Source organism: Plectropomus leopardus, chromosome 21 (assembly GCF_008729295.1).
Source record: "Plectropomus leopardus isolate mb chromosome 21, YSFRI_Pleo_2.0, whole genome shotgun sequence".
Lineage (NCBI taxonomy): Eukaryota > Metazoa > Chordata > Actinopteri > Perciformes > Serranidae > Plectropomus > Plectropomus leopardus.
This window is the reverse complement of record NC_056483.1, coordinates 1,370,998-1,398,734: the sequence shown is the minus strand read 5'-3', so window position 1 is coordinate 1,398,734 and position 27,737 is coordinate 1,370,998. Positions and strand designations below refer to the sequence as shown.

At 39.5% G+C, this 27,737-nt stretch overlaps 1 protein-coding gene across 1 annotated transcript in view; it reads right to left on the bottom strand.

Annotated features, from left to right (window-relative positions):
* The window catches only part of rnf152 (ring finger protein 152), a 54,355-nt gene extending 27,026 nt beyond the window's left edge, over positions 1–27,329 (bottom strand). The window contains exons 1-2 of the mRNA XM_042510383.1: positions 27,057–27,329; positions 4,436–4,543 (exon numbers count right to left, since the gene is read on the bottom strand). The gene's annotated coding sequence lies outside the window, so the exon portion shown is untranslated. The remainder of the gene's footprint in view (positions 1–4,435; positions 4,544–27,056) is intronic.
* Positions 27,330–27,737: the final 408 nt, after the last annotated feature.

Below are 27,737 nucleotides of genomic sequence, written 5' to 3'. Positions count from 1 at the left end.
AGATTTCTGATTCACAAGAATAAGACAGACGAGGTTGCAGTGACCTTGACCTTTGACTGTTGATAACCAAAAACTAATAGGTCCATCCTTGAGTCTAAGTGAATATTTGTGCCAAATTCGAAGCAAGAACGGGCGGATGGAAAGACGTACAACCAGAAAACAAACTGCCTCGGCTATTCCCAGCGTGCTAAAAAATACAAGAAAGAAAGAGAGCATGAATGAACTTCTGAGAAGCAACGTTATGCAGATCAAGTCATGCTGGATATGGGTCACATATCTGCAGGGCTGATAATGATGGCAGCTTTATTATGCCGACGTCACACATGCAGTTCAGAGGCACATGGACACGATTATTCTCTCATGCAGTGCCTTCATCTTTCTCTTTAGCTCATCCATCCCCCTCAAAAAAAACCTTTGCCGCTCACATCTGAACTCTGCAACAAAGCAACTTTTATCATGTGGTCTCATCTGATCAAAGGGGGGAAAAAAAGGAGATTTCATTGCCATTGTCGTAAGATAGTCAAAAAAAAAAGGATAGACAGAAAAAGACAGACATCAGTGAAGATGGAAGATCCTTCTTGACCTTGAAAACAGACCTCAGATGTTCTGCAGCTTTCAACTGGCTCACTGGGACGTTTTAGGCACCAAATGTGGGTGTTTTGTAGCAACCCATAGCTGTGTTTTAAGCAGCTTTTTAGCTCTAAACAAACGTGTTGTCATGGTGTTTAGGCACCAAACGATGTTTTTTTCTGACTGTCAGCAGATGAGAAATGTGGTACCAAAGGAAAAGGCTGTTTTATGGCGAGATGAAGTGGTGAAAATACTGTGACAGCTATTGTGTGTAATATTCTGACTACACATAAATATCTCACGCAGCCCCACTTCAACAATCCACAACTATCACTTTAACCTTCAGTATATCCGCCATGAAATAACATGCAAATGAAATCACAAAAAAACATCAGTAAACTGCAATAAGCGAACTCCTGTTTGCCAAATGCAGAGTCTATAACTGCCAAGCATCACTGATGGTTTAACGTCCAGCTCACCCATTAACACCACTTCCTGTAGTGATGTCCAAACAGACACCTGAATTTCATTCCAGAAAATTACAAATCCATCTCAATCAGAAAATGCTGGAACCGTCTTTGCTTCCTAGAGTGGGATTTAGTTTGATCTAATGGGCATAATTATTCATGAAAAGCCCGCCTAGTCCGGTATTAAGTAAACACCGCCACAGGAGATGCAAACACTCATTTTTGAGGCCAAGTGTGGACAAACTGTAGATGTCATTCCTTAAATTTCTGCCTGTGGGATTTAAAAAAACCAAAACCAAACTCACTGAAAAAGATTATTTCCTCTTAGAGATCAAGAAAAAACCAGCGATGCCACTCACTGATTTCCATGATCACCAAAACCTGCAGCTCGCAAACCTCAGCCGCCCACTGTTCACCACCCGCCAATTTCTTGGCAACAAAGCTGAAAAATTATTTCCTTTCCAAGAAAAGAGGGGGAGGAAAGGCAGGGAGAGAGGTTTGTTTGATGCGACAGCCAGCTCGTGCTTTCACTCGGGCCACCCGAGGAGTGGACAGATTATCATCGGCTGTCTGGGAGGAAGCAGAGCTGCAGGATCAGTCCCCGACCCGCCGAGGTTAGGCCTCTGGATGCAGATAAAGCGTTTGCTTTTTATCAAACGCCTCGGGGAGAAAACCAATCCCAAAAAGCTGCAGTGTGGCATGGCACAACTGTCAGACTTAATGCTACAAAGTGGTTAAATTATCAGACAGGTAATGGCAGCAATTTCAAAGGGCACCTTAGAAAACTGATGATTTTCTTCGGGAAAAAAAAATGCCTTGGTAAGAACTGGGAAATTGTGTTGGTATAATCCCAGACTTTTGGCAGAGCTTTAGAAAAGAAATCAGGTTCATTTTCCAAAAAGTAAAAGAATTTAGGCCTTAAAAAATGTTCATCATCTCATCATCGCCTTTAAACCCGAACTTCACAAACTGCCAGCTCCAACTCCGGCGAGAGGCAACTTTCATAAAGAAACATCAATACGAAGAAATCCTGCAAGGTGACATCAAAATCAACACAGCATGTTCATGTCCAATCTGTGAAGCTTTAAAGCAAAAAGAAAACCCCGCGAAGCACACAGGCGACACATCTGACGCTGGCGAGTCCAGATTTCTCTGGACGGAGACGATCACAACTGCTTTAATTCCAACTCGCCCTTTCCTGTGAGCACAGATGTGTTCGTAACACATGCCAGGATTTCATTTGGAGGGAATCCATGTTGACTCATTTAGCGGGAATGAATGAGACACTCACTGCGGAGCCTCATTTTGTGATTTAAGCTGATAAAGTGGCTCTATTTTCACATTAAACCATTGACTTGCGCAGTTGTAAAAGTGAATTGTATTTTGTGCAGCCAGATATTTTCTTTTGGTATTAAAATGCATCTTTCACACATATGTTAAATGATCATTTACAGATGGTGTTGAAAGTATATTTGTTATTTTTCAACATGTGTCAAATTAGGGCCCAAAGGACTGGAGTGCCACCTGGCACCCTATGAGTATCACTGCAATAGTGTATAAAAAGGTGCAAAATTGAGTTTCTTTATCAGAAAGCTTTGGATAAAAACATGAATGATTTCAGCATAAGCGCAATAAGAATAACTCATATTAACCACCAACATCTAAAAGCATGAGGAAACAGCTGGCCTGTTCAAGTTTAAAAATACACCTAACACCACATCTTGACTAATCTGTGAACAGCTACACCAAATGGCCCCTGGCTTTGTAGTGGTATCCATCAATCAAATTTTACTTCTTCACCCAGACACAGCTCACATGTTAACATAAGGTCTAAATGTGATTACAGTGCCTCTTTATCCGAGCAAGATGTCTCATCTGGCTCAAAACTCAGGTGAGCTTCTTTTCCAGCGAGCAGCACCTGGTGCCGAGTGCCGAATTGTAAATCCAGCCCACTGAGGGAGCAGCCAGCTCGACACAGATACCAGTATGGACACCTGTGGGCCCTCCTGTTGCCATGACCACCAGCAACAGCAGTCAGCAGAGTCACTGTAGCGCTATCGTCACCAGCAGCCGGCGGCGGGGGGGAAATCAGCGCTTCCTAAACAAATTAGCCCAGAGAAAACTGCTGAGGCCCGGACCCTTTAATTACATCAACCTGAAACCGAATTATAGGCCGACTCTGCTGCGCGTAATAACTAATGCACATCAAACACTCCCCGCCTCCATCTCCTCCTCCTCCTCTTCCTCCTGTCCCACTCCATCATCAGCTGGAACATTTATATCGGGATATTCATTCCCAGGAGAGACAGAGAGAAATGTCAAGACAAGGGAGACATGGCTTATCCTCCCTCCCTGGCCTTTTCGCTTCTCGTTCTATCACTCCCTCCATTCTTTTTTTTGCTTCCCCGCTCCCCGCTCCTCATTCATTCTCCGCCACTCGGTCTCTTTCTCTTTTTATCCTGTCATCTACATTGTGAGGAGCGTCTGCGGGTTTCCTCCGAGCCTCGCTGTGTAAGCAGAGCGGGCGAGATGAGAAGCAGAGGTGCTGCGCGCAGAATAGTGAAGCTGGATGTGATTTTAAATTCTGCCACCGGTGAAGCAAAATGAGATATCGCTCTAAAACTGGTTGTCGGCATCAAAGCAAAGTAAATTAACACGAAGGTCGGTTACACAAGGTGTCACGAACAAGAGGTCACAAGATGATCAACAAAACTGAGAAAGATAAATGATTTCTAGCAGGAAAGTTTCATTATTATTTTTCTGCCTTTCTTTAATCTCTGCTTTTATTATAAAATACTGAATCATTTGACTTCTTAACCTACGATTACTACTAATACTACCACTCCTGATCTACTACCACCCCTGAAACTCATACTAAATCCCTTAAATCTACTACTTCTTTTACTATGACCCCTTATAGGCTACAAGCTTCCTGAAAACTACTACTAGGCCTGAAACTAATAGTACTATTACCTCTAAAACAACTACTTCCCCAAACTGCAACTGCTACCACTTCAACTGCTTACTACTAAAACTACTAGTACAATCACCCCAAAAATATTACTAATACCCCTAAGTCTACTATTTCCCCTTAGCTTCTACTACAGCTAAAACAAAAACTACTACTACTACCGCTAAAAATACTAGTTCATATTACTACTATTACCCCTAAAACCACAACTTCCTATAAAACTCCCATCACCCCTACTACTACTACTACTACTACTACTACTACTACTACTACTACTACTACTACTACTACTACTACTACTACTACTACCACTACTACTACTATCCTTGAAACTTCTACTTCTTCTACCCCTGAAGCTACTACTACAACCACCCTTGATACTACTCCAGAGGCCCAGAAAACATTTTAAAGAATTTAGAAACTTTACCTGAGTCTTGAACGATAGATGCAGAGACATAATTCAGTTCCTATGCCATAACTCCAGGTGTCAAACAGGTACTTGGTCTTGATGCAGTACTTTCTGAAGGCCCAGGAACTATATAAAAATAAAAAAAAACATGGGTCAAACAGAAAAATATTAGTGTGGCAGTGACATCAGTATTCAAACAGGCGGTGGACATTTCTTTTAATTGCTATTGGTGTTAAAAACAAAATGATGTTGTTTTCTTCTCAGCTAGTTAAGAGAGAAAAAAGAAACAGAGTGTTGGCGAGCGAGATGAGAGAACAAAGCGAGTGAACACGAGAAACAAAATTTAATTTGTTATTTGCTTCATCGCAGAAGAAACAAATAATCATCAAACACTCAGAGGATTGTTGGAGCCATGCCTTCTGCAGTTCCCGGTCTACTTTTCAATCTCTGCATGTCTCCGTCTTGTTCATTCATTACGTCCATTCAAACACCCGAGTCAAAAAAATAAAAACAAACAAGATAACTCAAACATCAGTCACCAGTTTAATTTGCCAGATGCAGTCGAAACACAAATAAGAGCATAAAAAGAAAGTTTGTTTAGTTTGTGAGTTAAATAGTTCTTGAACTACTTAGGTTAAAAGGGCTGTAAGATAAAATGTTGATAATTATGATTTCGTAATTAATCATTAATCATTTGAGCCAAAAATGGCAATCATATACTGGTTCCCACTTCTTTAATGACGAAATGTGCTGCCTTTGGGGTTGCAACATATACTTATTTTTATCCTCGATTAATCTCCTGATTATTTTCTCGATCCCAAAGCCCAAGAGGACATCCTCAAATATCACATTTTGTCTACAACCCAAAAATATTCAGTTAACCGTCATAAAATTAAGAGAAAATATTCATATTGAGGAAGTTGGAATCAGAATTTTGATTATCAGATTATCTGTTTGAGCTCTACTGTAAATATAATATATATATATATGTCAGTGGTTCCATCAGTAGAGACTGCAGAGCTCTGGTGGTGCATGCTGTGCACTACATACAATGACTTCGATAAGAGCACCTGTATTTTTGGAGGGATTGGAAAACATACCTTCATGATTTCTGTGTACCCTGGTATATCAAAATACTGCTATACCACCTAAACCTACAAACTGGCACCTTAAATCTATTTCCCTTGTTGGATGACGAAAACAGATTTACCACCGCCTGTTGCATCGGAGTTATTTCGTCTCACACAGGCACAGAACATACAATCCATCTGGCCATTATCTGTAGTCCTCGCTGTGTGTTCACCTTTTTTGCAGACACACAGAAGACATAAGGCCACGCGACAGTCGACCTTCATCTCCACTAGTTCTTTGAGGCCGATTTGGTGCATCTTGCAATAAGCACAATGTTCCGATATTTTATACACTCAATGATTAATACTCAGAAAAGCAACACATTCACAGACAATAAAAAATAATGATTAGTTGAAAGCCCCGTGAATTCTCTCTTTTCTGCAGTGTTCACGTTTCATTCAGGATTTAATCCAAAATGAATATATGGAACAGGAACATGTGCGACCGCATAACCCCGAGGCGCTTATCAATTCATTATAAAAACATTACTGCTGGAACTCAGCGTTCTCCTGCTTACCTTTTCAGATGGAAAGACAACTACAGCCGCCCCATGAAGTCATACTGTTTATCTTCAAACCATTACAGCGCCATCCAGGCACTAAGGCAATTAATTACTGAATTATACCATGCTGGTGCACAATGAATGCAATAGGCCCTTGGGGCTTTTTTCTCATTACCAGGTACACACTGTCCTACACGGGCGAAGCAGGGGAGGCTTTTAATAACATTTAGTATTCAGATTAAACTGTTGTATGCAGCCAAAGCTCCGGCTTCCAGGGTTTCAGCTCCAAAGTAGGATCAATTTACAATCCAATTAATTCAAATTGTTTGGAAACATGCTCACAAGTAGGAAAACAATCGGCTGTCCCGTAATGGGGGTCTAGAGCAGAAAGGGGAGGGGGGTTACCTGATGTGTTTGACATGCCTCTTTTGATGCTTCAGTACACAGTCAATACAGCCATACAGGAGGCTGTTAAGGGGATTAAAACCCTCCCCTACTTAAATGCATTACACCGAGTATTTGTTATATTTAAAGAGCCTGATAATGCCCGGTGTTTATCAAAAATTAACATCAAATGTTGCAGCACAATCCCTTGTTTTAGTCACATTTTATCTACAAAACTGCACGTCTCTCTGAAAACAAATGAGAAAGTCAGCCATTAATCTACGGGCAAGCTAAGGAAAAATTGTGCTTGTATTTAATCTTAAATAATTAAATTTAGGGTTTTATTCATTTTCCTAAATATCTATCTATATATATAATATAACCTGTATTTCCACCTTAACTGCTTATATTTTAAATGTATTTATGTGTCATATAAAATTGAATAAACTGACTTTCTGCCTGTTAAATAATTTTTAAAAAATCAAAGAAAAATATGAAATCTTTACTACCATCACTGCTCTCCGCCCTCTGTGTTTGTGTGTGTGTCTTTGTGTTCGTGTGTTACTGTGTGTGTCAAAAGGGGTCAGCTGCACCACATGTGACCATCAACCTCCCCGCTGGCAAGGTGCTGGGCGAAGCCTCGCCGGCTGCCATGGAGACACTGAGACGCCTAATGTAGCAGAAGGGAAAAGGCTGGCTGGCCCAGTTTGTCTTTCTGTTCGTGTGCTGCTGATTCAGACTTTAAAAACAGGTAAAGCTAAAATAAAAAGAGGAAGGAATCAGTGGAGCGCTTTTTTTGTGGCAGTAAAGACACATCAGAGCAGCGGTTGGAGGATTTGTGGTGGATGGAGTAAACGAGATGCTGCTGCAGACTCCCTGGTGGCCGCGATGATACAAGGATTTGTATAGTTATCTTCTGAGGAGCATGTGTGAAATTCTCTTTTACTACATAATACAGAAAACCATTCCCAGGATGTGGGTTGCATAAGAAATGAGTTACGTGTGACAGACGACGACATCCCAATCAAAGGCAAATCACACATGACAACTAATTTCGGCAAGCCGACTCCAAACTGTGTCCTTTCTGGATGAAAATAAAAATGATCTCCCCCCCCTCTCTCTCTGTCCCCTCTATCACTGCCACCCATGACTTGTTTTACGTCCAACAATGATCTGAGCAGCGGCTGCCAAGCATATAAATTTGGCCACGAGGACGGGCTCATTGGCAGCGCTGAAACAGAGCGAGCTGTGGTAAATCCTGGAGGCAGTGCGTCTTTATTACGCCGTGAATGGATGGAGCGACACACACACAGATCTGATTCCTAATGTGGAGTAATGGACAAAAAGAAGAGTGATAAAAAAGAGAGGAAAGGATGTCAAACTGTCACAAAATACAGCTGCAACCAATGTTTATTTGAAGTTTTGATTCATCTGTTGCTTATTTTCTTGAGTAATCAATAATTGTTGGGTTTATTAAGTGTCAGAAAATGGGGAAAAAATGTCAGTGTTTCCAAAAGCCCAAAATAACGCGCTCAGGTGTCTTGTTTTGTCCACAGCCTGTTTTTTATCATAACGTGCAATTATCCATGTGCAGTTGTTATAAATATTTCATTAACTGTCATTAACATCAGCAGGTTTATCTCTATTGCAGCCGCCACACTAGCCATCATTATTTCTAACTGAAGTCGACGTAGACATGTTATATGAGCGATAACAGAAAGGCAAGCCCCTTATCAACGGAGTGACCCCGTATGAGGGATTTCTGGGAGCTGATACAATTTCACAGAGGAATTGTAGATTCAAAACTTCCAGGTGATCCGCTCAACTTTTGAAGAGTTACGTGATGCAATAGCACCTCATGTAGTTGCATCACGCCTGTGAAATCCAGTTACTGCCGATAAGCCCATAGCCAAAGCATAATCAGACTTAGAAAAGCCAAAAAAAAGTGTTTCCATTGCAGTTTTGCGAAATATGGCTTTTCCAGATTGCAGAAATACCACCTCATGCGAGCGTAAAAACTTTTTTTGCGTTTTTTTCAAGATTGATGTTTCGATTAGGCATATTTTATATCCGCGATTCCAATTTGAGCAATTTGTGTATTAATGAAAACCAATCTAGTGTTTAACTGGCAGAGCGTGAATGTGTCCTCGGCGACTGACTGTGGCTGCAGCTACCTCGACTTTTTCTGCATAGCAAGATGTTGAACGCCAGCTCGCTTTGTTCTTTGTCATTCACTCGCATGTGTACTTTGTGGAATTGAAGCAGCGCATACACCTGAGTACTCGCACAATCCTGACTCAGTATTTCCAGCAGGAATCAGCATTGCAACAAGCCAATAAAAGATAAGAATAGAGATTTTTAAGTGAAAGAGCTGAACAGTTTTTTGCATGAATGTGCAAAATATTGACCAACAGATGTGCAAAAGTTTACAGTGTGAAGTATAGACTGGATGCCCTGCTGTACCTTCTGCTCATTAGCTGGATTTAATGTGTTTAGCCAATAAAGAGCTGGAAACCAGTTTCTCTTTATTACCTGACTTTGCTTATCAGATGCGGACGTGTGTGCAGGAGGACATGGAAATTAAAGACGATCAGCTTCCTGTAGTGTGAAGTTTATCTGTTTAAAGCACTAAATATACATTCAGAGGATAAATAAAGTCATTGGGTTTTTTTTTACTGAGATCCACAAAACCAAAATTCAATGCAGCCAGAGTTGTTGAGATATTTTACTCCGGAGAAAGTGTCAGACGCACCGCTGTGCCTCCAGCATGGTTAAAAATCAGATAAACTCCCCTGCTGCTCATCTGCCTCAGAGCCCCACGCTGTCTCTCTTTTATCTGCCCTCCTTTCTTGATCACTCATCTTTCTTCTCTCCTTTATCTTCTCCCTCCTCATCGCAGCTCGTTGCCAAGGTTCCATCAAAACCACATCCCTTTAGGGGCTGTGTCCTTGTGTATCAGAGAGGAAAAAAAGGCGAGGCAGAAAAAACAATCTCAATCACGGCAGGCAGGCATGTGTTGTGACTCCTCCACCCTACAGACACAACACAGCAGGCGGCCTTTTTCCACACAGTGTCCCCAAACAAGCTCCGCCAGGTTCAAGAGGGGAGGTCACCCTGGAAAAAATACATTTTAACAAAGACCTTCCCCTCCTGGGATATTAACAACACTCCTCTCGAGGGCTTCCAGCCTGCCACATCCTGAAATTTAAAAAAATACACCCGCAATACTGCTTGACCACTGCAACACCATTTTAAAGCAAATTCAATCCCCAAGTCAAATCTGAAAGTAAAATTAGATGCCTGTGGCTGGGATGGAAACAAATAACTAATATTAATATCTTTCACAGCCTCCGAACAATCACTGAGTCGCCATATGCTGCTGCTTCTCTCATGATGCTCGCATGAAGAGCGGCTGTCGCAGATCGCGTCATGTCCCGGTGATAAATAATGAAGGCATGTGCCAGCAGGCGGAGGCAGACAGCCCCAGATGTTGGAATAAAAGAAAAAGTGGGTCAGGTGTCTGGATGATGCTAACCACACACGGATACATGACGAGCGAGCAGACGGGCGCTGAATATTCGGACGAATCAGGAAAGCAGCAGTCAGAAAACGGATGGTTGTAATCCATCATGATTTAATCAACACTGCCATCCAAAAGTTATGAATAGGCTGTTATATTAATGTTTTACGTCTTTTCTTTGGTAATGTCTCCCTTAACAGAGATTAAAAAAGGATAATTCACCAAATGTTTTTACATTTTTTTTCCCAAAAGAAGAAGATGAGTAAAATGATTCAAACGTGCATTTACTGTTGCATCAATGGAGAATATTGTGTGAACTTGTATTTTGATTTGACTCTCTCTCAATCATGACTGGACCATAACATACAACAGGGATCTAAATCAGGGTTCCTGTTATCCCATAGTGACCAGTTTTGACCAAAAAAAATGGATTAAGTCCCAACTTTTAAATCTCTATAATCATAAAGTCTGGTGAAAATGATTCCCACCACATCCACATTCTCCTCCTCCTCTTCTTCTGACTTTGTTAAGACACACATAAATGCCACTATAGCGAGGGCTCGATTTGTTTGTTTACATTTTTCTCTCATCACTACAGCAGCGTAGTTTGATGCTGTTTACCAAAAGACGTTTTGCTCTTGCATATTGACATCAACGGATGTACATATTGACGATTCAGTACGTGATGTCATCGTATAGTCTGCATGCATCAAACTTGCCGTCGCACCGAAGTTTATTCAGATCCATGTCACAGAGTGGAAGATTGCAAAAAGCTCACAGAACTACTTTCTCCGGAGCTGCACCTACAGATCATTTAGCACTCCCCTCGTCAGCTCTGGTCTGTGATGTGAGTTACGTTATCACATGACTGGTGGAGGATGCGCAGCCATCAGCTACTATTGGAGGAGAGTTCCACTGTTATATTGACAGTTTGTAAAATGTCCCATTGGCACAGATTTATTAGCCAAAAATGATACTCGAGAGCCTCATACCCAATGCACAAAAAACCTGCTAACACCTGAGTTTGACAAGCATTACAACACCCAGGTGAAAATGCTAATTTCAGCCACTTAACCGGCGAAATGCAATGATGGGCCATCAATAATTACTGTCCATCTCCTCCTAAACAGCGCTAAAACATTATTCCTCGTTAGTCTGCTCTGCGTTTGGGGGAAAAAAAGCATAAGTAAAAGATATATAAAGAGAAGCAACCACTGCAAAGTTTTCACAGACCCATGCTGCTGTCTGCTGTTTACCTGTCCTCCTGCCTGTCCGTGACACGGACACACCAACAAAAAAACACATACACGCAAATGCCTGCTGACAGAAAGGCCGACTCATGCTCCAGCGTTGAGTTCACTAGCAGTGGGAATACAGCCTATCGCCCATATGTAGCAGGCTTGTCTGTGTTTCAAAAACTTGCATGCACACTCTAATTTTGGTGTGCAAAAGGGTACAACAGTGCTAACCCCAGACTTACCTTCTGTTTCTACTGTGAAACTGCAAAACATCTCCTCTGCTCTGCTTCCACATTCTTTACCACTGACTGCTGATATCTTCTATTCCTATTCAAATGTTGCTCAGAGGGATCTTTGTCTCTGTCTGCTTTTTTATTTGTCAGTCTGGCTGCAGCAGTTTGTTCTCCAAGTGCAAAAACAAACTCTGGAACAAAATCTATTTGTAAAGACGACTTTCTACAAGCCAAGACCGTTCAAACATGCAGAGGAGTACTTTTGTGGCAGGAGATTACAAACTTTTCAAGAGTAATTTATGTGCACAAGAGGTCACACGACAGGTGTCACTTCAGCCTGAGGCGAGCGGAGTATAAATCCGTGTGTGTTGAATGTAGCTCATCGTCTGTTTCATTAAAGGTCAGGAGGTCAGGTGCAGAGCGGCGTCACCTGTAAATGACTCCCTGGAGTCGTATGTCGCTCTGTCGATACATCACCCACTGCTCGCTGCTGGGAGGGTTATGTACTGTGGACCTTCACAGCTCAATGATGTTACACAAGCTCATCCATCTAAAATACCACACATCCATCACCCTGCATATCTGCTTCTGATGCGCACCCCCCCTCAGGTCCTGCATCCCGCTGCCATCTGATCAAAAGTGACACATTCACCTCAAAAGAAAAAAAAAAAGACAGAAACTCTCCTCCAGCCAGTCAACACTGGATCATCATGCAAATCCCGCCGCTCATGACTTGCGTCGTAAATCGACCATAAACAATCCGGCTCGTCAATCATATCTGGGTCGTTTGAACGAATCAGGCGCCACGCCCCTGTCAAATTAAAAGCTCCTTATTCTGGGCAACAATGACAAAGTTAAAGAGTCTCCTCTGCTCTTTGCTCTCTCATAAAAGCAAATTACACACAAAGTTTATGAAGTAAAAAAACATTTATTAACGCCTCTGAAAGACAAAGACGTCATGTCTGTGGCTTCAGGTTTAGTATTCCAGCCACAGTGACCCTGACACGTTTAGTGTCTTTGATTTGTACTTAAAGCATTCTTTAACTTTACTGTATGTTTTTAAAAAAACTACAATAAATTATTTGGGGATATTTCTGTTTTTTCCTGCACTGGCAAATTTCTTTGCTCTTTTCAGGAATCATATTCAGACTAAAAAAATGACACAAACATGCAAAATTCTGGAGGATATTTTTACAAGTTACTTTAGACAACCCAACAAGTAGATAAAAACAGGATCCAGGAGGTCGAGTTTGAATAAAAAATATCATTTAAATGCACATTATTATTCAACTATTCTTCCAAATATGACAATATTTCAATAGATACAGGTCATGCAATCAGCAAATTCTTTTTTGATATTACAAGTTTAGCATTTTCCAATTAAGACATGTATGATTTGGCTGCAAGGATTTGGGGTAGAGATGCATGCACAAATAAGTCAGACGTAGAAACACACCTAATTTTAACGTCATGAAAGGTGGAAATATGGATATGCACCCATGGCGTTTCTTCAAACCACAAATGAATTTCATTCGTATGTTTTATACCTATCACATCAATCGCTGGTTGGCGTGTTACTATGACGACCTGCTTTCCAAGCTGCAGATCACTATAGACCATTATTTAAGATAAACAAAAAACAAAAATAGTTGTGATTTTGAGAGTCATTGCTGCTTTTTTGAGGCTTTTTAGGTGCCAGATGTGGGCGTTTTGCAGGGACCCATTCTGACGTTTTCAGCAGCTTTTTAGGCATAAAAGCATGAGTGGTTGTTTTTTTTTTTTTTTTTTTACAGAGACTGCTTTTTTCTGCTGGGATATTACTTCCCAAATGGGGTATTTTTAGAAAAAATATGACTTTTTACCATCCTTAACCAAGTAATTTATGTGTATAAAAACAACACATCAACCACAGCATTGCTGCAGTGTAAAGTAGGTTCCCAGTTGGTGGGTCGCTGTCATAAAGTGGGTCCAAGGTCCATTCAAAATGGATAAAAACACCTAATTTTGAAAAACAGTGAATCACCAGCACAGAGCTTTTATTCTGAAGTGCCATTTCCTGCAGTAGAGTATGTGCGCTACATAATAATGTGCAAATATTTTATATCTACTGTCTATGTTTTGCAGAAAAGTATACAGCCAGCATTTTTTTCTGGCGACTGGAAACCTGTGGTCACTCGATCCAAAAAGTCCACCACCGGTGGAAAAACTGCTGTTTTTAAGCAAATAAGCACCATGGAGAAAGTGGCGCCAGTTGTTCTAATTTTCCATATTTTGACATGAAAAACAACATGATAGCGCACGATAACTGAAGTGTGCACGGCTCATATTAACAGGAAAATTAAAAAAATTTTTAATTTTATTATCCATGTAATCAGCAAGAATAATCCTTCATCCTTTTTCAGGATAAAGGGTAAAAAAAAAAAACAGAAAATTTAGTGCATCTGAAAGTCGCCACTAAAATGAATGAGGAGGCTGTATTCATAATGTTGCTTATTCTACTCAAGAAATGAAAGTAGCTCTGATCAGACAAATTTTTGTCTTTGATATCAGTGATAACTTTCATGAATAAACTATGGGAGAGAATGAAGGTCTAAATCAGACTGAATTTTGTGTTAATAGTTCTTGTAAATCACTTTTCGACACGGATCCATCAGCTGCTCACAGAGTGAGCTCTGAACTGAAACTGAACAATAAAGCAGAGCTCAGTGCGCTGCTCTGATCCCTCTGCGTCCCTGGAGCAGAAGTCATTCTCACCGAGGTCGATGGATTTTCGGGTGTGTTGCAGTAACATAAAAAACACAATAAAAACTCTGAGGTGTGATGGCACCTCGCAGGTCCGTCCTCGGGGGGAGGATGTATGACCCAATGACGCATGTCTGACACCAGACCGCAGGTGACTCAGAGGGCTGAACAACCTCCGTGCACACTCGCCTGCACACGTGCACACGTGCACAAAGACGTCCACTGAGGAACTTATTTACTGCAGATGGAGAGCTGCCATCATCTACAGCAGGAATATTCAGCTTACTTTGCTTGGGGGCCAATTTTGCAAAATGACAGGAGGCCAGGGGCCAGTCGCAGCAGACCCATACATGCTTCTGGGATTTTAGGACATTTCTAAGACCTTCGGATGTTTCTAGGACTTTAAGACAACTGTAGAATTTAAGGATATTTATCAGACTTTAGGTCTTTTTAAGGATTTTAGGACATTTTTAAGAAGTTTCTGGGATTTTAGGACATTCTGGGATTTTAGGACTTTTCTGGGATTTAAGATGTTTCTGGGATTTTAGGATTGTTTTGGGTGATTTTAGGTCATTTCAGGGATTTTAGGACTTTTCTGGGATGTTAGGATTTTTGGGTGATTTTAGGTAATTTCTGAGATTTTAGCACTTTTCTGGGATTTTAAGAAGTTTCTGGGATGTTGGGACATTTCCAGGATTTTAGGATGTTTCTAGGATTTTAGGGACAGTTCTGGACTTTAGGCCATTTCTAGGATTTAAGGACATTTCTAGGATTTTAGGACTTTTTGGGGATTTTAGGAAAAACAATTCCCACCGTGAATCTGTGGGATATGCGTGGACATTTCATGATAAAGAAAAACTCGCCCAGCTGTTGGTCTGTGGTCTAGTTTCCTCCTGCAGCTGTGTTTTGAAGGAATAACACACAATGATGTCATCACTATAACGTGCTACACACAGCTGGCACGTCCACAGATCGTACTGATTTCCAGAGGCCTGCAGCAAGGTCTTTTATGTAATTGCGCACTCATGCAACAATGCTGGGGCCTTTACTCAATATCTTTTCTCACGATTACGGGTCCAGCTACTTCTATTAGAGTCTAATGCACTAAAGAACAAACTGAAGCAGACAAAGCAGATATTTGGACATGTCAAAGTAAGACAGCAACCAGTGCAACTACTGAGACTAATAACAGCTGCATTCCAATTAGTTTCAGGGCCGTAGTGCATGCAGCCTGGCATGACTTACTGTTCACTTCAGTGGGAAACTCAGCCATCATATCATGAAAATGGCAAATATTTTGACAACCAAATTTTTTTTTTTTTCATTTTTTTAAGCAAAAGAGCATTTTCACTTCACACTTTGGATAGGTAGTGATAGATATTAATGGCCCTATTTTTTTTTCTACTTTTCTTGAGATTTTGCAGGCTTAAAAACTGGTCAGTTAGTTTTTTAATTGTTGTCAATTCATTTTTTTTGTCATTTTTTCTTCTGAAAGAAAATGCCAAATTCTCTGGTTTTCAAGTTTTCATATATTTAATAATTTATTTTTTTCCCCACTTTTATTTGGTATCGTTGTAAATTGAATTATATTGCATTATATATTTGTCACTTTTTGTACTTTTTTTTTTAGAATTTTTTAATATTTTCTCATCATCCTCCCCTTTTTTTTAAACTAATTTTTTGATTACTTTCTTGTCACCTTTTAGTAATTTCTTGGAATTTTTGGGACATTTCTTGCCATGTTGGCCATTGCCAAGAAATCAAACCTATTCGCTCAAAAATTCAAATAACGCTCATAAATTCAAATAACTTCAGAAAGTGAATGCAGCCCAAGAAACCTGATATCGATCCAGGTTTCAAAAGGTTAACCAGTGCATTAAAAACCAGAGGCTGGAATATTTGGAAGTTCACTGGCTTCTCAACAATAAACAATCTGCACCCAAAATGGCACCTGGAGGGTGATTACTCTCTGTGACTTGAGCGGTTGCGATTTCCCACACTGAAACATGAATTATTGTCCATAAAGTTGCATGTATGATGTCTAAGCTGCAGTATCCACAGATATAATCCGTCAGCGTCATGTGCGGACTCAAAGCACCTCTGCAGATCCAACTTTTCTTCTTCTCATTGACTTAATGGATTGTGAAAGCAAGGTAAATGATTTTCCTCTGACAATAGACGATGCATTAGCCTTCACCATCCGTCACCGTTTACAATCCATCCTGCAAACAGAAATAACGGCATCTATCATCGCAGGAGACACCCACAAAACAACAGGAACGCCGGGCAGACGGTGATTGATTCCAATTGGATCCTTTTCAGGAATCCTGGGCGGGAGAGGAAGCGAGCGGAGCCACAGGTTCACGGCTTCCCCAAAAAACGGCATTAAATACTGTCATTAAGGATAGATGGAGGAGTCAGCAGGTGTATCAATGCACCTGTTTGTATTCACGAAAGCCTCATTCTAGATAGAGCAGCTAAACAAATGGAGTGCCAGAGAAACACGGCGGTATCAGCTCGCAAGCCGGCTGCAGACCATCAAAATATCAGGAAACTAAAAGCACAATAAGTGCATTAAACGGATGTGTGCAATTCTCTCACAGCGTCTCAGTTTGTGGGATAACCTTGGAGGTCTGACGCCGCCAGTTACTTCTATCATCTCCACTCAATTGCCACTTTAAAACTCATCCGCTTCTCATCTCCTCCTCTTCTCTTCTGTTTTTTTTTTTATTGTTATGGCAAATTAAATTTAGCTCCAGTCTGCAGCCCTGTTTTTCAGTCTCTCCTTCAGCAGAGGAGGAACCCCCCGCCGGCAGATATCGAGACCTTACCTCATTACAGAAGGTCAACGCCGGCACCCCGTCAATTGTCAGGAAGCTCTCAGAAAGAGCTTGAAATTGATTCATCAGCGACATCTCGCTCTCAGGAGGGAAGCGTGTGGCAAAACATAATGAATAAAAATGCACAGTGATGAAGAGGAGGAGGAGGAGAGGTGAAGGTCACAGAGGAGAGCTTTTCTTCGGATATAAACACTCAGAAAATATACATCAATATAAATCATGATAATGACACTAATGCAAATCATTTTTGGAATACAGTTTACTGTCACGTCTTCCTGAAAGAAACTTTCAGAAGAGGACAATCTATTTTTTATATGGAAAACAACATTATTTGTTCTTGGTGTTGAAAGCAACATTTTCTGGACATATCTGAACAGTTAAAAAGCTACGTGTGTAGGATTTCAGGGGATATATTTCCAGAAATATAATATAATATAAGCATGTTTTTTTATGTATAATCACCTGAAAATAAGAATTGTTGTGTTTTCGCGACCTTAAAATGAGCCGTTTATTAGAGCTGCACCTATTGATTCATTTTTCTGGATTAATTAAAGTATTCAATTCCAAAGATTATTTTTTATTACTGGATTAATAAAACAACTAATTTACCCCAAAATAATATACATTTTATCATTAATTATTACATAATTTTAATCAGTCATCTTCTCTGACAAACAATGACATACCGTTATATCGTTACATCACTGCTAAGTTTTGATATTTATAAAACTTAAAAAAAAAAAAATCTAATAATCCTTTACTCTATTTTAAAACAAATTTTTAGTTTTTTTTTTTTTAAATTTCTTGCAATTTTTGGTGACGTTTTTAACAAGTTGGTTATTTCTTTTTTTCTTGGTTTAAAAAAAAAAAAGATTAAACCAATTTGCTCAAAATAAATGGTTACAAACTGAAAACTGAGATTTTTAAAGGATTAAGTGACACTTAACTGTTTCACAGGCACAAGAACCGTTACCAAAATAGCAAAAACAACAGAAACTTATGCAATGAAATTAATGACTTTGAAATACTTTTCAATAAGGATGAAAGATTCATTCTGCTGCACAATTTTACCAAAATAGCAAATGCATGAAATTAAATAAATACTTCCAGGAAAAGCATGAGCATAAAACCTCCAAAGGCAGAAAATGAGAAAGTTTTACAATCAAGATTTATTGCAAAACATCATGAGAACTTCAGTATCAGGTCAAGTCGATTGTAAAAAATGTGTATTAAAGTGGTCACACTGATGCATGAGAAAATCCCTGCAGACTCAGATATCATCAACAAGCTGGATTTGGTTCATCTTGCAGTCTAGACTTTTTATAAACGCTCGCCCTCAGAGACCAAACACAGTTTTTCTCTGTCGCTGCTGAATGTTAAAGAGGAGCAGAAAAGTTCAGTGTGGACGAGAGCCAACAGTCTCTGCTGGCTCGGCACTCTGCTGACTCAAATTATTTGTTTTCTCCAGGTAGCACACGAGTCAACAAACTGTCTGAAACAAGCGTCTCGCTGTTTCCTGTAACTTCCTGTTTTTGGGTCGTTGGACCTGGCCGCTTCCTCCTCTGAACTTATATCTGTACACACACACACAAACTCACGCTGCAGATAAGTGATGTGAAATTAAAGCCTCGGATGCACTGCAGGAAGTTCACTTAATCTGATCAAAACAGCAGAGCAGAGAAGCTGAGAGCAGTGCACTATAACGTCTTTTACTTTAACCCTTTGAAACATGAACAATTCGACTTGATTTCTTTCAGAAACATAAGGAGAAGGCACTGAGCAACCAAAAATTTGGTAAACAGTTCCATGAATATTACCTGAAAATAAGAGGGAAAAAAACAAGAAAATGACCTAAATAAATATAAATAATTAAATTTAATTATATTACATGTTTATATATATATATATATATATATCTATATATATATGTATATCATTTTTAAAATATAAAATTATTATAAAATTTAATTATAATTGGGGGGGGGGGGGGTATTTTCTAGTAAAGCTAAATTACCAAAAAATTAGCTTGTCAGCTTTTACTTTTTTTTGCGATTTGAGGGCCATTTTTTGCAAAGATGGCGATTTCTTTTTTTCTCCATGTTTTTTGAAAGAAATCCAACAAATCTGCTGATGTTTCAAAGGGTGAAATAGTTTGGATTTTGGGAGATTTTTTTGGGACAATACAAAATAATGAGTATATCTTTAGTGTACTATCACCTGAAAATAAGGACAATTGCGTTTTTTTAAGCTTAGAATGAGGCGTTTATATCTACATAGGAAGCAGGTTCGTCTACATAGAACGCCATGTTACACCGCCATGTTTCTACAGTAGCCCAGAACAGACAAACCAAACACCAACTCTACGTAGAAAGTATCTTTTAAGGTCCTCAATGCAGGACTTTCACTTGTAGTGGAGTACTTCTATATTGTAATATTGGTACTTTACTGAAGTGAAGGACCTGAATACTTCTTCCACCAGCAGTGCAAAATAAAACAGATTTTAACATCTCTGCTCTGCCTCTTGCATCAGAAAACTTCACAACTGACAGATTAACAGAAAAAACTAAATCATGCATTTTGTGCTGACATATATTCCAACAGCACTCGAAACCCAAAACTACCCAAACTCTGGACTCCCAGAGCTCACCTGCTGCAGCAATATGAAGAAAACAAAGAGATAACAGGGTGTGAACTCTGGGCAGGGAGGGAAAAAAACTGAATCAATATGGTAAAAACTCCTGACACAAATTACCCACGATCCCATAAAGGCCGCTTTCTCCCAACAGATGGGAACCAATTAGCCACCTGACTCCCAGAAAACACTTGGGCAGCCGTGTGGAGCCAAGATGCAAATGAAGCCGAGGGAAAGGTGGGAGCCAACCTGCCAACTGTCCTGGGAGAGGAGAAATTAATGGAGGAGACGAAGGAGCTGCAGTTTTTGGAAAATGGAGAGTAGAATAAAGTGGGAAATGATGTATGGAGGGGCCGCAGAGCCGGAGCGAAGGGCCCCGGAGAGGTTACAGAAACAACGAGCCGAGGGCAGAAATATCTGCTGACGGAGAACACGGTCTCATCCTGCGGGCGGTGGATCCTCCATCAGCCCACATCGGCGTCAGCTCGACGCGTTCAGTCTGAGGCTCACATGAAATCATTGATCTAGTTAATGAACATCTTGTCATATTTATTTAAGTGATGCAGCGACGAGGCCACAGGCTGCTAACGCTGCACAACATCAACACTTTAAATCTCTATTTTAGAGGAAGAATCTGGTTAACTCGGCTGTGCGCCACAAAATCAGTCAGAATACAGTCTGCAGCACTCTCCAAAACACTGAGCCAGCGCTGGAGGAAGTACTCAGATCTTGTACTTACGTAAAAGTACTACCGAAACAAACTATGCAGTTTGACCTCAACACACTCAGTTTTATGTCATACTTAGTATACAGCAGGGGTCTACAGATTATTAGCATGGCTGATTATCGGGGCCAATATTTGGCATTTTGCCGATTATCTGTATATGCGCTTTATTTTAATGATCGCGGATACAATTAATTACTTAAAAAGTGCAAAGAAAGTGTCAGCATGGGAGGAACTTTTACTATGTTTCTCTGGAAAATTAATGCAAAGATTCCAAAGAATGATCTGCAACCTGAAAGAGGCTTAAAAACTATGGTTCCTGTTTCAATTTGACACAAAATAAAGCTGCGACCTTTTTTTCTGATGCCAAACTCCCAGAGTCACATTTCAAACATCTCACACCCCTCCAAAGTAAGAGAAGGACAATAAAAAAGCATCTGGAATAAGATGCCAGGACAAGTTAAGCTCTTAAAGGACAAATTCAAAGCTGTGAACGTGTCTGAAGCTCGCCGCCTCGACAAACTCACAGGCGATGTTTACCTTCATTCCCTCTGACTGCTCGCACAGCCGATCAGGTAGCTGTTAGATAAAGCCAAGTAAATATTGGTAAGTGATATAAGGTGACATATTTCCCCAGACATTTAGTCGCACCGGCTGCAGCGGCTGAGTCCGATTTATTTGCATAATCTCAAGTTCTTCTAGAGGGACATTTCACGACTTTGAAATCATATTAATTCTGCTTCTGCTGGGCGAAAAGAAAAGTAACTTTCACAAAAACGTAGTGAATGAAAAGGTTGATTTAATGTACCGAGAGGATAAAATATATTGCAATTTAACACTTTTGGACTTAAACTGGAAGAAAAAGTGGCTAATATTTACTCTTAATTTATACTTCTAAATTTCTGGGAGGTGATCGTCCACAATTTCTCTGAGAAATTCAAAACTTCGGATGATGCACTCCACTTTTAAAGGGAGTTATGCGATGCAACAACAGCTCTTGTAGCTCCTGCTGCATCATGAGGGAGCCAGTTCCTGCTGTCAAGTACATAGCCATAGCATCATGTGACCTAGAAAAGCCAAAAATGTAAAGAGTTTCTATTGCAGTTTTGCAAAATATGGCTTTTTTGAATCTCCTGGAAGGCCACTTCATGCAAGCGTAAAAACTATTTTGCAATAAATGGGAGTTTTTTTCAAAATCGACATTTTTCCATTAGACAAATTTTCTATTAGCAACTTTAATGTATATAATTTGAGGCTTAATAGAAACCTGCATAATGAGACAAATCCAAGGTTACCTCGACCTTTGAACACCAAACTGTAATCAGCTCATCGTTGAATCTAAGTGGACAATCGTGCTAAATTTGAGGAAATTCCCTCAAGATGTTCTTGAGATATCACGTTCACAAGAATCCAGAACCCGTGACTAAACATCCTGAGTGCAGCTCAGCACGTCTCAGCGTGTCTTAACTGACAATGGAAAGGCAAATCGGCAAATCGACTCTGATTTCAAAAGTACAAACAGAAAGGGACAAACACAAACACAAAAAGTTGGAAGCACACTATCTGGGAAAACCAGCCCTAGATCTGAAACAAACCCTGTCCACATACTTTTGGCCATCTTTCCTCATTCTGTCTGAGGGTTAAGAGGTTGTTGGAGCTTATCCTAGCACAGTTATAACTCTTAAACATGAAAGTTTGAACAAAATGGAACATTTTCACATTGAAAAAGTTTGATCTGCTGCAGGGCCGTCACTGTTTGCATTACCTCATACAGGTGTTCCTGATTTTTCGACCACAGCTCTATATTCCCCAGCGAAAATGCTCAGAATTTTACATAACTCAAGTTCCTTATCTTGTTCTGACTTGCGCAAATTGAACTAACTGATGCATTTTAAATAACTGAGATAACCGTTTTCTTTGCAGCTCCGGACCTTTGCTCTTTCTCACATTGTTCCACATTTTGTCTCTAAACAAAGAGCACAATGGGCTTTTTTTTGGTGAAATGCCTCAGCAGCTTTTAAATTACTGAGAGCCCCAAAATCTGTGAGAGGTGCCAAATATGAGTCCAAGAAACAGGATTGACAACAGACACAACAGGTTTTACGGGTGAAATTCTTCTTTGTGCGCAAAGTGTATAAACAAGCCGTCAAATCCATCACGTTTCCCTTAAAAACGCAGAGTGTGATCAGATTTGTTTCGACTGCCCGTCTCCCGCTGCCAAATTCTCAAACCTGGCAACTCTGTACAATAAACAAGCAACTTATGAATTCATGTGACTGGTGTTTGCAGGATATAAATCAGCTGGTGTGAACTTTAACAAAGCAGAAATGCAGGAATGTAAACATCCCTGCAACAGTTTGATCCAAAAAATATAAACAGTATATGTGTGCGCTGCGGTTTGGTTCTCTCAGTAATGCAAGTACTGAATGAAATAAGTACACAGACTGAAGTATTTGTCCTCCTGCATGCTTGTTGTTGTTGTTGTTGCAACATGTGGGCCTGTTAATGCTTGTTACTACATTGTTTCCTCGTGAGTCACCAACGCTGATCTCTGTCCAGTTACTCGACTGGAATGTAACAGCCAAGCACACTGAACTTTAAGCCTCTGGGAACCAAAATCACCAAAAACTTAACTTAATGTATCATTTAGAGTCTCACATGCATAATAAAAAAGCATCAAAAACTATTAGATATTTATCATTGTAAGTATAAGTATCCTTTTAGATATATATTTGTTTTTATTTACACGTTTTATATATGTTTTTGTTATAGTCTTTTCTGCTGTCGACACATTTTTAATTATTCTACTGCACTGTCTTACCTGTGATATTATTATTTATTATTATTCAATAATATTCATTATTATAATAATCAATAAATAATTTGAATTTACACTTTTTTGTGTGGCCAGAGACGATATTCTTGTTGTTTGTTTGTTGATTATTTGAAACATTTGTGTTTTACATATGCAAATGTTCATTTATTTTATATGTTAAATAAAAAAATAAAAGTTAATAATAATTTATATAATAATTAATTATTATTTTTTTTTTTTTTTTAAATGATCAGACATTAGCCTCAATCCAAATTTGAAATATTATCATTGTATGTTTTCGCCGTTTATTGAAGGTGGGTTGATTTGGGCGTGGTCAATCCATATCAGGTAATATGGATAATTATCTAATCATTGAAAAAAAAATAGTTTGCTCATGCTTGTATGCCTCTGCTCACCGATCAAGCTCCAGTTTCAATCCATGTCTATCCTTTACATTAATAAACATTATTCAAACAGACAAGAAAAGTTTTTATAAACTCTATATATGTATCCTATTCACCCAAAAATCAAGAAAAGATTCCACAAAATTAAGGAAAAAAAAAAAAAATAGGCACAATCTCAGCAGGTCTGCAGTATCAGCCGGCAGGACACTCTGCGGATATAGAGCCACGTTTTCTCTTTTCAAAGAATTTCACAGCTGTGATGTTTAAGTGTCGTGCTGAGCGTTTGATCTATAGTGAAAATCCTAAAATAAAGGTTTAAAGAAAAAAATAACATACTAAGTTCTAATCAGGAGTACATGCCAAGCTATAACAACCCTTTATCCTACAGTTCCCATCATGCAACTGACCAGAATCCTTCCTTAGACTCCTCCATGTTTGGCGAACGTCCACGCCCTTCAAACTCAACGCCCTCTGGCTTTCATTAAAAAGTTTCCGAGCCGAAGCCAAGATACATACACACAGAGGGCAGAGCTGCACGTGATGAGTACATTAAGGCTGTATGTTTAAACTGGAGGGTGCCTTTAACCCTTTCAAACCTGAGCAAATTTCTCTCAAAAACACAGAAAGCAAACAATGAGATTTTTTTTTTTTTTTTCAAAAATTGCCTCCCAAAAAATAAGAAAATAATAGTAAAAAAATAAATAAATAAATTACAAGTAAATTATCTGAAATTAGCAAAAAACAAGTAAAAGGACAAAAACAGGAAGTGACTTGAAAGAAATGCTAAAAACAAAAAAAATATACAAATAAATAATAATTAGTGAGCATCAGAAAAATTATAAATATGGTTTTCTTTCTTTTTTCTTTCTTTTCTTTTTTATAATGATTCTCTCTTTCTTTTTTTTTTTAGATTTTTTTAGTAATTTTTTGTCACCTTTTGCTTTGTTTTTGTTTTTTTTTTGCAATTTGCAGGGAATTTTGTTGCAAAATTGCTGATTGCCTTTTTGTCCTCCATGTTTCTGAAAGACATCAAACCAGTTTGCTCAATGTTTCAAAGATTTCAATGCTTGTGAAAAGCATCTGAATGCTGCACAAGAAAACTGATGTCGATTCAGGACTCAAAGGGGTTAAATTGGGTCCTGAACTTTCAATTTAATCTTAAAAATGTGTCAAAATCTGCTCTTAAACCTTCATTTTTTGCCCACATGTTGCATAACCTTGAATATGTGTTGAAAATAATTGTCTTTGAACACATCTCAGGAAGTGTAGAAAGACAGAACGTGCTGTGCAGGATAAAGAAATTGGGGGGGAAATAGGCGACTTTATGCCCCTGTGCCTTGATAACAATCTTTAAATTCCATATTTTGTCCAAACAACTCGCACGTCAAACCCAAATTATACAGCTGTAGGCACACATGCAGCGCCCATAAATAACTGCATGCCATCATCAGTGTACCACACACACACACACACACACACACACACACACACACACACACACACACACACACACACAAAACAGCAGGAAATGGTTTAAAAGAGGAGGAAACAGCTCAAGGTTGCAGAAGAAGAAATCCAACAGACGTAAACTCCCGTTCTCACACAGTAATCCTGCAGGCAATTAAGTTAGCAAAGAATTAAGTGAGAGAGTTGACACATCCTAAATGTTGGATGAAGTCCAGCAGCAGCAAATGAGGCTTTTAAAAAATAAAATAAAAAAGAAAGCAGGGGGATTACAAGCTTTTTTAACATTCATGGAGGAAGAATACACAAACATAATGACGACCAACTTTAAATTCAGATAACTGGAAATGAGTTTTTTCCCACAAAACTGAAACAACAAGCTCTTCTCTGCAGGTAAGACACAGATGGCCTGTGGCTCTGCTGCTTATCAACTCTAATTCTGCATCTGAAAACACACCGAGAGGAAACTAGCCACTTACATTTCATTACTTCCTCACACTTTTAACTCCAGGAGGTGGCTGACAGATAATTAAAACTTCAAATTTTTGCACAAAAATGATAATTGAAGGAAGAGGCTGCACGGATGGTGCTCTTAAACCCTTTGACACCTGAGGCAATTGGCTTGACTCCTCTCAAAAACATGAGAGAAAGGCCATGAGCAAGGAAAAATTACCCTAAATTAGCTAGAAATTTGTAATAAAATTTTTTTTTTAAAAAGACAAAACAAAAAAGAAACAAAAAATAAAATAAAATTTAAAAATATTAATAAATAAAATACAATAATTCTGTAAATATTTTATTTATTATAATTATATTAAAAATAAAATGAAATTTAAGACAAATAAAGAGAATAAAATATAATCATTTTATAATTCATTATAAATATAGTTTTTACCCCAAGGCATTTTTAGCTTTTTCTTTTCCAATAATTTTCTAAATCTACTAATTTCTTGCAATTCAAAAATGCCAAGCATGTCATACCAGGTTGCTCTTTGACTTTTTTTCCATATTTATGAAATAATGGTGAGAGGCAACTGAAAGCAACCTATGCAAAGTGATGTCACTCCAGGTTTCAAAGAGTTAAATGTCTAAAAATAAATAAAAATATAAAATAAAAGCCGTTATTCCTGTTTATATGTATGCAGAAGTAGGGTATATCTACACGTTTATTTGTCTTTAACCAATCAGCATAACAATGGGTGACAATGCCATTAGACCCCTGCTGCACGCAGTCTGATGAAGGTACAGGAACCCCCATAACAACACAAAGCCTGACTGAGAAACAACAAAAGGGACTCACTGATTCCAAAAAGGCACTAAAAAACGGCGGAGCTTTGTGAAGAAATGAAGAAAAAGAGGGAATAATCTAAATAAAATGCCTTTTAAACATCATTAAAAGCTGCATTTAACCCTTTGAAACCTGAGCGTATTGATGTGATTCCTTTCAAAAACATGGAGAAAAAAGCAATGAGCAATTCGTTAGGAAACGTCCTACAATAACAACTTAGTGGCTTTAGATTTAAATAGATATAACTATCATAGTTATGTATTTAAAATTATGTTATAGAATTTTTAAGCACTTTTTCGAAGGCCATTTCTTTGTTGTCGTTTTTTTTATTTATTTTTTAACAAATTTTTTCAGGCAATTTTCTTGAACTTTTTGTGTCATTTTTCTCTTTCTTTACTCACTGCCATCTCCCTACGTATTTTTGAAAGAAATCCAGCCAATTTGCTCTGGTTTCAAGGGGTTAACAAAGTCCACACTCAAAAAAAAGAAAGATTTCTTATTCTCATCAATCAACGCCACAATCATGCCTGTCGCGTTGCATGACTGACTGAACACAATGCTCATGCAGAAGTGTGCAGACAAAGCCAAACCGGAGGGATGCAGCTGCCACCTTACAGCACCAAACAAAGCAAAAAAAAACCTCACAAGTTCCTCAGTGCTCCGCCAGACAGACTCCATGCACGCAAGAAATGATCATTTTTAGAGAGAAACGTAGATCTTACCTTTTTGTTAGTTCCTGTGCAGGACAGCAGCTGCAGCAGAGCTCCCCTGTGCGTGTGTCTGCTCTCCTCCGCTCCTCTGTGGGTTTAATCGGGGCAGCAGCGGCGGCGGCGGTTGCGAAATTGTTGTTGCGCGCTTCGCCTTGTTTGGTGGGCGGCGTGGCTGCTCGCTGTTTTCTTCCTCTGTTTCAAACCAGCGAAAACACTGAAGAGCCCTCCCACTCCCGCTGTACTGCCTCTCTGTGAGAGCGGATCCGCCCTCTCACTGAAGCAGCAAAAACACGAACGTTAACGGGCTTCAGGTGACACGCTGAGGAGGAAACCGTGTCACCGCAGCGGGCCGGAGGCGTGATGTGACGCGAGTGTGTCCGGCGGTGAGCAGAGCCGAGCCGGCAGCCGGGAGTCCTGCTGCACCGCTGCGCTCCGCTGCCTTTTTGGTGGCTCTGACTGCACTGCAAAAAATGTCCATCCTGACATGGCTTTGTAGTCTGTGACACAGTTTTTTAAAGTGGCGGCAGAGGCGCGCGCACAGGGGCACAGTCTGTGCTGCACGCGGGAGGCCCAGATGTCCTAATTTACCCCTGGAGTTTACCCAGTTTCCTCTGTGGTGGCCCAAAATGCCCCTCTGATTACCAAAGTACCTTCCTATCGCCCAGTGTCCAGTTTTTAGACCCAAATGCTCAT